Here is a 10,137-nt window from a genome sequence, read left to right on the forward strand (position 1 = left end):
TTCAGACAGAGGAGGGAGTTATTTTATGAGATTGATGGCAATCAAATGATGCTCAAATCCAACCGTCTACACCCTGTGCTTGAGTCTCCCAAAAAAATCAAGTCAAATAATGAGATTCTGCCAAGGATGTCTCTATTTTTGTAACTATACAGAGCTTAAATAAACAATGTTTGTTAAGTTTCAAAATACTACAAAGGAGACAGTGAATAGTTTTGGGAATGTTTGGCCAAAAAGTTTCATGAACCATTTTAGAAAAGAATCAATCAATATGCAGCAATGTTTAAGTGTCATGACCAAGTGCTTTTATGCTCAATGCTGCCGTCCAGCACTTAACGACTTGTTTATGAGACTTCCCCCTAATCAGCTGGAGTAACAAAATATGTTTTTTTTACATCTATTGATTGGAAACAGCAGCACTTAATGGTTTTTGTAGATTCATTGAAATCCAAACATCCACTTAACCAATCTTAATAACAATCTTTATGGCTGTAAACATAGTGAAAAGATAGGTAATTATTAAGACCAAATGTTAAGGCTGCTTCACCAAAATATCTGTTTTGTTATTGCAGATCATAGATAGAAAAGACAGGAACTTATACATAAGGCATGAAAGGTTCATAAGTGTAGACTGCCCGTAAAGATTGAACATTTTAAAATATTCTCTCAGAAAGTGATAAACAGAGTGAAAGAGCCATCTCCTTATCTGTATTCCTGTTTTGTTTGGTCCTTTCTTAGCTCCAAGTGATAGCAGCTCTGGCAGGTTGATAGGTCCAGACTGGTCTAATCCTCTGCACATAATCACCTACTGAGAAAAGAACGTGACTGCATTGTGAAGATTCTAAAATGTTTATTGAGAATTTGGAGCGGGATAAGGGAACAGGGATACAGAAGGTCTGAAAGGGATGGGGAGGACAGCGTAGTCTTCATATATTACAATATATGATACATTTGTTTCACATGAATATTAGAACAATAGCGAATGATGGAAACAGAAGAAGGTCAGGAAATTATTTGTAATCTTGAAAATCAAGCGGTGAACCTTTTTCCATAGTGAGGACAATCTTGTACATGGCTAAAAGGTATGAGACAGAAGGCCAGTTTAGGTCTGCATGCAAATCTCCCCATTTTTAGCTGTTTGTGCAGGCGTCCAGGCCTATGTGTGCAACTTACAGCAATTACGGACCTCAGTCGTATCTCCGCTTGTGACCGAATGAGTGTGATTGGGTGGCAGCTGGGCGTTTGCACATGGCATACTTTTGCTGTGATCGTGTCATGGGCGTGATGAGCTTATGCAGAAATTCATCCAACTACAGTCACATCTATTGTGCTGGTGCAAATGCTGATGATAGGGCAGGACAGACGGGTGCAAATGCTGGATAGGGCAGGACAGACGGTGTAATGGTTAGCATTACTGCCTCACAGCACTGAGGTCTTCGGTTTGATTCCCACTACGACCATAACTGTGTGGAGTTTGTATATTCTCCCTGTGCTTGCAGGGGTTTCCTCTGGGTACTCCAGTTTTCTCCTACATTCCAAAAAATATAGTGGTAGGTTAATTTGCCCCCAACAAAAATTAACCCTAGTGTGCAAGGATGTGCGTGTACATGTGGTAGGGAACATAGATTGTAAGCTCCATTTGGGCAGGGACTGACGTGGACGAATGGACAAATATGCTCTGTAAAGCACTGCGGAATATGTGTGAGCTCTATAAATGGCTGGTAAAAATAATAATAATGATGACAACAACTTTCACCAGCAGATAGATGGGGGCGGCGTGGGTGATGGACGTTTCTAACTCTAAATACATATTTCTTTCCAGAACATGGAAAGTAGCCTCAAGTTGGAGATATTTTGTGGGAACTAAGTAACGCCTCAACCAGATATTAAAGGTGTTTTTTATCTGAGAGTGCCAAGTGAGGATGAGGCAATGTTAGATCCAATTCTCTCCCTTACATCCATATCCAAGGTCTCCAATGCACCGTGCACCCATTCAAGCTAATTCAATTCTTTCGGCTTGGTTATCAAGGACAGAAGTAGGCAATACATACAGCATATTAAACCCTAAGCAGAGGCAATGAGCAACAGAAGGATTTCAGCGTAGAGCGCCGGGGTGGGATTCCCGCAATGCACTGCTTGGCAAGGAAGTGACAGAGTATTGAAACAAACAAGGCAACTAAAATCTATCTTTAAGATCTCCAGTGGCATTGAAACCCCAGAGGGGCACAATGTCAGTGAGTAACAACAGTCCCTGGTAAATCCAACTTGAGTAGGAAGTGCCATTAGAGCAGCTCTGAGGTGGAATATTTGCTCTTGGGTGGAATTCGTACTGTGATGAGACGGAAATCGAACATTACATCACACACAGGGCATTCTGATTCTAGGCCATCTCCCTGCCCATATGAACCATGACATTTTGTGCACCAGGCCTAGCAATTCCTTTAAATGAACATCAATTGGGATAGCCTAAAACACGTAAAGAAGAACGTTCATTTTAATAGTGCTGGCTCGCTGGTCCCTAAATACTATAATATTTTTCATTGGGAATAAAGTTTGAGAACACATTAAGATGTTTTCTCGTAATAAAATAAGCTATTATAAAACAATTGTAGACATCCAGAATTTTGATGACACGTATGGACTATAGAGGTGTGTCAGAATGACAGACTGCTACATGCGAGGAAGGGGTTAACCTCCTGGGATTCAGGTGGTGACTCCACTTCTCCACCACACCTGGTTAATTCAAGGCCTATTTAAGGTTTTGTAGTGGCTGCTCTGTGATACTCCTACGCTGATCCTACTATGCTATGATACTGCTATGCTATAATACTACTATGCTGCAATACTGCTAAGCTGATGCTGTAACACTGCCTTATTACTGCTGAAACACTATAGTGCTGCTGTGCTGCTACTTACAGTCCCAGAGTGTTCATTTACGACTGTGTCAAGACTCTGCTGAAACTACCCTGCTATAAGTAAGTGCCAGGAGAGGGATCAAGTAATGCCCTGTCTGTGTCTTTATGGCCTAAACAGTCAAAATGGAAGCAGTTATGCGACAGTTCCTGTTGCACCTTAAGGCCAATCAGATGGTTTGCTGGCACTCTTTTGGGAAGACACAGGTGTGCATCAGGAAGAGATAAAAGCATTAAAGGCTGGAGTGGAAGCGTTAACTGATGACCGGCAAGAGGCTCCCATTACACTTAAAATGAAAATGGAAGATAATTCAGAAACCTTTTTAACAACTTTTGAATGTGTGGCTAGGAGACATCTGTGCAATGCAATTCACTCCTTTACTGGAAGGAGGAGCTCAGCTAGCATATTTTTTACAGCCTTATCTGTTCAGGAGCTGGCAGACTATAGAAAAATAAAGTCTGCCACCTGGGTTTGGATTCAGAATCTTACTATGATTCTACTGCCAGTTGACCCTAGTACAAAGCACCTTGTTCTTTGTGTGTCTAGACTCTAAACAAATTATCCTGGTGTGTAGATAATCTTCAGAGTTTGATCCCTTACACCTCATGTACTAACAGTTTGTACATGCACACATCTTTCATTTTACTTTGTAGGGAGAAAGCGGCTTGAAGTATCTGGAACTGGTAAAATACTGGTACAGTATAATTAACCCTTGTAAGAAGCACATTTTTTTTAAACATGTTGCACTATAATATATATAAAAATGTATTTGGATTAGAAAGGTACTCTACCAGAGCCATAACTAGACTTTTTGGCTGTGCCAAAGAGAGCATTGGCACCCTCTCCTCCCCCCCTCCCATTTTTTAAATAGAGACATATGATAGCGCACCTGAAGAAGGGCCATGGCCTCATGGGGAAGGGCCAGGGAAGAGATAGGGGAGGCCAGGAGATATACTGGGGATAAAAGAAGAGGAAGCTACAAGTGAGAATGATAATAAACAGGAAAATTCACAGGCCCAAACAGCACCTCCTGCCCTGCGGTGCCCTGTGCCATGTCACTGGTCGCACCGCCCTAGTTGCGGCCCTGCTTGGCACAAAGACTGATGGACTAGGCTACTAAGTGGCTGCAGCCAACACATATACACTGGAACAAATAATTAAGGTGATTATGCTTGAACAGCTTATTTACCTACTTCCACCATGGCTGGCATACTGGGATGAGATTCATCGTATGGAAAAATTGAGTTTGGTAATCTGTTTGGTGAAGAATGCTCAGGACAAAGAGTTTGGTCCACCACCAGCACTGAAAGATACTCTATTTGGGCCCTGACAGGTGGATCAGCAGAGGTTGTTAACTGCGGCTGAGAAGCAGTCACCAGTATCTATTATACGGTGTGACTCTTGGTGCATCGTTATTGACCTTTCCCGGGTATTCTCCACACTGAGATTTCTATCAGTCAGAGGAGGTCCTGTCCCATGCTGTATACACTGAAGCCCGAGTCTGGAGCCACTGTTGCTGAGCTGTCAGAGTCTATCTGTGTCCTGTCGGGAGAGAAGGCATAATGAGGCTAACTGCCCTCAGATGGTTTGCTTTTTTTTCAGAGGTCCTTGCTACTGTGACCATGGGCTGATGGATGATTCAGGTACTGGTTCAGATTGAACATAAGGTGGTCATGGGTATGATGGATTTGGGCTCTGCCAATACATTAATTATGCATGGTCTGTTCCCAGATGAGAAAGTTTCTTATCACCAATATATTAATATTGGCTGGGAATGTGCAAACATATCCAACTGCTGCCATAGTCCCTTTAACTATTAAGGGGGGAAACAGCCACATTAAGGGTAGTGGTTTGCCCTTATGTGCTGGCCTCTGGATAGCTTGGTTGGGACTGGCCAAAATTCTCCACACTTTGTAAAGAAAAGGACAGTCCACATAGATTGCCTTCTGAAACCCTTGGAGAGACATTTCCCTTTCCTCCTTATCTAATTTCGAACTGGGTTTAGATTGCAAAGAGTAGGACACAGAAAATATAGATCATAAGTATTGGGTCTGCTAATGGGAGAGGGCATTGATAGGCACAAATCTTTAGGATACTGTTGATTTTCATGAAACTATGGACATTATCATTGATCTGCAGGAATCTACCAATGTTAACAATGTTCATAATTCTTCAGATGTTGTCACTGATACGCCTGAATCTGCTGGTTTTATTATTAATATTACTGCTATGCCTGCATCTACTGATATTATATTATTATTATTATTATTATTACTGATATGCCTGCATCTGCTGATATTGATTTACTTAATGAGGTAGGATTGAATAGTCGTGAATTCAATGTTAGAGGGAATATGCATAATGGTAATGTGAATCTTCCTCGTAACCAAGATGATGTGGGATTAGAAAGTTCCAATGAAGAAACATTGACACTCCTCATTGCTCCATTCTCTGACCACTCCCTAGAGACCAGACTGTTACCATGGTAGAGGGAACATCTGGTTCCATTCAAGACTGGGATGTTGATATGGAATTTATATCCCTGTTATGACGTGAAAATTACTTGCAAACATAACACCTTAAGAGACGGTATCCCGTTTTATCTATCGATATCTGTCATTCAACTATCTTGGCACATTATCAGATTGGAGGGTTAAACTATAAAGAACCTGTTATATGTATTGAGGCCAATTTAAGAGCATTACTTAAAGGGACAGTGTCCCAAATGTTTCTACTTTTTCACACTGGTCCTTAAGGAGATTTATCACTCTATTTTCTAAGCACTTGTGGTTGATTGAAATTCATTACAGGTTTACACTATGTTGTTGTCGTTGTTTATAACTTTTTTATTTATTTTTTATTGCGGATACAGTACATGGACAGAGCCTCTTGCTGTGTATTCAACATGACACAGCTTGATCAGCCACCAAATTAGAGATCATTAATTTCTATAATGAACATACTGTTACTTGGCACTGATGCTTTCCAGAATGCTTGTTAGACTATAAATGCAACATGTAGCACCAAGGGTCTGAGAAAGTGCCAATATGTACCATCTCAATTTTGACAGCTGCTCAAGCTGCAATGACCATACCACAGGCTTAATGTACCACAGGCATCTAGCAATCTCCTGCATGACTGTACCCTGATACAGTATGAAATATATATATATATATATATATATATATATATATATAAGCAACATATAGGGCAGTTATTAATGTATCTATTCTACATGGATCCATTTGAGTTGCCTGACAGAGAAGACATTTTTCAGGTCTCTTCTTCACCTCCCTGGCTGCCCTCCAATATATGACTTGTGCTTCTGCATTAGCTGTATTTAGAGTTCAGTTTGATAGGGCAAAATGACAGCAAAATTGCTGCCAGAAAATAGCAGAATTAATAGATCTAGTTGGATACAATAATATGTTGTCTCAGGTAAGTCTCAAATCTGTGCAAGTGCTGTATTGTGCATTCCACTCTAGAGTAGGGGTGTGCACCGGCCCCTTTTCGTGTTTTGTGTTTTGGTTTTGGATCTGGATCTTTCTTTGTGTTTTGGATCTGGATTGGTTTTGCCAAAGCCACCCTTCCGTGTTTTGGGTTCTGGGTTTTGTGTTTTGGATCTGTATTTTTTTTTAAAAAAGCATAAAAACAGCTAAAATCACAGAATGTGTTGGTTTTTCTGCTCCTATGCTATTATTAACCTCAATAACCTTAATTTCCACTAATTTCCAGTCTATTCTGAACACTGAACACCTCACAATAGTGTTTTTATGTCCAAAAGGTTGCACCGAGGTAGCTGGATGACTATGCTAAGCGACACGAGTGGGCGGCACAAACACGTGACCCATCTAGGAGTGATACTGCAGTGGCAGACAGGATGGCAGTTTGAAAAACTAGGCCCCAAACTGTACATAATGCAAAGAAAAAAAAGAGGTGCAAGATGGAATTGTCCTTGGGCCCTCCCACCCATCCTTATGTTGTATAAACAGGACATGCACACTTTAACAAAGCAATAATTTCAGCGCCAGGGTCTACCACACGACTGTGGCTGAAATGATTGGTTCGTTTGGGCCCCCACAAAACAAGCTGGCAATTAATCTGTCCCTGCACAAACTGGCTCTACGGAGGCAAGATGTCGTCCTCATCCTCCTCATCCACCGATTCCTCACCCTCTTCAGTGTTGTGTACATCCTCATCTTCACAGAGTATTAACTCGTCCCCACTGGAATCCACCACCACAGGTCCCTCTGTATGTTCTGGAGGCTGGTCTCCCTGGAAGAGTTGATAATTCATTTTGATGAACATCATCTTCTCCACATTTTGTGGAAGCAACCTCCTACGCCTTTCGCTGACAAGGTTCCCGGCTGCACTAAACACTCTTTCGGAGTACACACTGGAGCGGGGGAAACTCAGGTAAAATAGAGCCAGTTTGTGCAGGGGCCTCCAAATTGCCTCTTTTTCCTGCCAGTACAGGTATGGACTGTCTGACATGCCTACTTAGATGCTGTCACCGATGTAATCCTCCACCATTCTGTCAATGGTGACAGTATCATATGTAGTGACAGTAGACATGTCAGAAATTGTTTCCAGGTCCTTCAGTCCGGACCAGATGTCCAAACTTGGTCCTGCCTGCCCTGCATTACCGCCAGCGGGTTGCTTAGGATAGCTAAGTTTTTTCCTGGCAGCCCCAGTTGCGGGAGAAAATGAAGAAGGAGCTGTTGACGTGTCACGTTCCGCTTCAGCTGACAGTGTGTTCACCAGCAGGTCTTTGCACCTCTGCAGGCTTGTGTCGGCCGGAAAGAGAGACACCACATATGCTTTAAACCTAGGATCGAGCACGGTGGCCAAAATGTAGTGGTCTGATTTCAACAGATTGACCACCCTGGAATCCTGGCAAAGCGAATGAAGGGCTTCATCCACAAGTCCCACATGCCGAGCGGAATCGCTCCGTCTTAGCTCCTCCTTCACTTTCTCCAGCTGCTTCTGCAAAAGCCTGATGAGGGGAATGACCTGACTCAAGCTGGCAGTGTCTGAACTGACTTCACGTGTGGCAAGTTCGAAGGGCTGGAGAACTTTGCACAACACGGAAATCATTCTCCACTGCGCTTGAGTCAGGTGCATACCCCTCCTTTGCCTATGTCATAGGTGGATGTATAGGCTTGTATGGCCTTTTGCTGCTCCTCCAACCTCTGAAGCATATAGAGGGTTGAGTTCCACCGCGTCACAACCTCTTGCTTCAGGTGATGGCGGGGCAGGTTCAAGAGTGTTTGAGGGCGCTCCAGTCTTCGGCACGCAGTCGCTGAATGGCGAAAGTGGCCAGAAATTTTTCGGGCCACCCAAAGCGTCTCCTGCACGCCCCTGTCGCTTTTCAGAAAATTCTGCACCACCAAGTTTATTGTGTGAGCAAAACATGGGACGTGCTGGAATTTGCCCAGATGTAATGCCCGCACAATATTGGTGGCGTTGTCAGATATCACAAATCCCCAGGAGAGTCTAAGTGGGGTAAGCCACTGGGCGATGATTTCCCTCCGTTTCTCTAAGAAGTTGTCGGTGGAGTGCCTCTTACTGAAACCAGTGATACACAGCGTAGCCTGCCTTGGAACGAGCTGGCGTTTCTGAGATGCTGCTACTGGTGACGCTGCTGCTGTTGCTGCGTAAGGTGATACATCTACCCAGTGGGCTGTCACAGTCATATAGTCCTTAGACTGCCCTGTTCCACTTGTCCACATGTCCGTGGTTAAGTGGACATTGAGTACAATGGCATTTTTCAGGACACTGAGGACACTTTTTGTGACGTTTCTGTACAGTCTCGGTATCGCCTGCCTAGTGAAGTGGAATCTAGACGGGATTTGGAACCGGGGACACACTACCTCCATCAATTGTCTAAATCCCACTGTACTAATGGCGGATACCGGACCCACGTCTAACACCAACATAGCAGTCAAGGCCTCAGTTATACGTTTTGCTTCAGGATGACTGCTGTCGTACTTCATCCTCCTCGCTAAGGACTGTTGGAGGGTCAATTGTTTAGTAAAAGTAGTGGTGTTCCTACTTCCTCTCTGGGATGATGAACGACTCCCAGCAGCAGCAACAGCAGCAGCGGCAGCAGGAGGCGTAGCAATGCAGGAACCTCCGGAGGAATCCCGGATAGGAGAGTCAGTCATGCCAGTGACATGGCCTGCAGGACTACTTCCGATCCTGACTAAGGAGGAAATTGACGAGGAGGGAGTTGACGGTGTGGTTTGCAGGCGCTTGGATACAACAGGACAACGGGATTTAGGTGTCCCTGGACTGCTTACGGTCTTAGCCAAAGTTTCTGAACTTGACAGTAACTTTTTATGAACGCGCTGCAGGTGCCGTATAAGGGAGGATGTTCCTAGGTGGTTAACATCCCTACCCCTACTTATTTCACCTTTACATGTGGTACATATGGCAAGACAGTTGTTGTCCGGATTTGGATAGAAATATTGCCAGACCAAAGAGTTGGAATGTTTGGTCTTCTGCCCAGGCATGACCGTGATGGGCTTTTTCATCCCACGGACAACAACTGTCTCCCCCGGAGCCTGATTTAAACAAACCACATCACCATCAGAATCCTCCTCGCCAACTTCCTCCTTAGCGCCAGCTACACCAGTATCCTCATTCTGTTGTACTTCAACAGTGACATCTTCAATTTGCTTATCAGCAAGTGGACTGTGGGTGCTCCTTTCAGCACTTGCAGGGGGCGTGCAAATGGTGGAAAGAGCCACCTCTTCCCGTCCAGTGCTGGGAAGGTCAGGCATCGCAACCTCCACCACACTTGGACTCTCCTTGGGGATTTGTGATATCTTCTTAGAACGCACAGTTCTTCGCTGTGCTTTTGCCAGCTTAACTCTTTTGATTTTTTTAGTGGGAGGAGGGCTTCCATTGTCATATGAAGCTGAACCACTAGTCATGAACCTAGGGAAAGACCTTAGCCATTTCTTGCCACTCCGTGTCGTAAATAGCATATTGGCAAGTTTACGTTTCTCTTCAGATGATTTAAATGTTTTTTTCAAGGTCATTTTCCTGAGCTTTGCCATTTGGGATTGTATGTGCCCTCTACTATGACATTGGGCATCGGCCTTGGCAGACGACGTTGATGGCATGTTATTGTCTATGTCATGACTAGTGGCAGCAGCTTCAGCACTAGGAGGAAGTGGTTCTTGATCTTTCTCTATTTTATTTTTATCAGACAAAGTTGGT

Source organism: Taudactylus pleione, unplaced genomic scaffold, assembly GCF_031769625.1.
Source record: "Taudactylus pleione unplaced genomic scaffold, aTauple2 ptg000089l, whole genome shotgun sequence".
Classification (NCBI taxonomy): domain Eukaryota; kingdom Metazoa; phylum Chordata; class Amphibia; order Anura; family Myobatrachidae; genus Taudactylus; species Taudactylus pleione.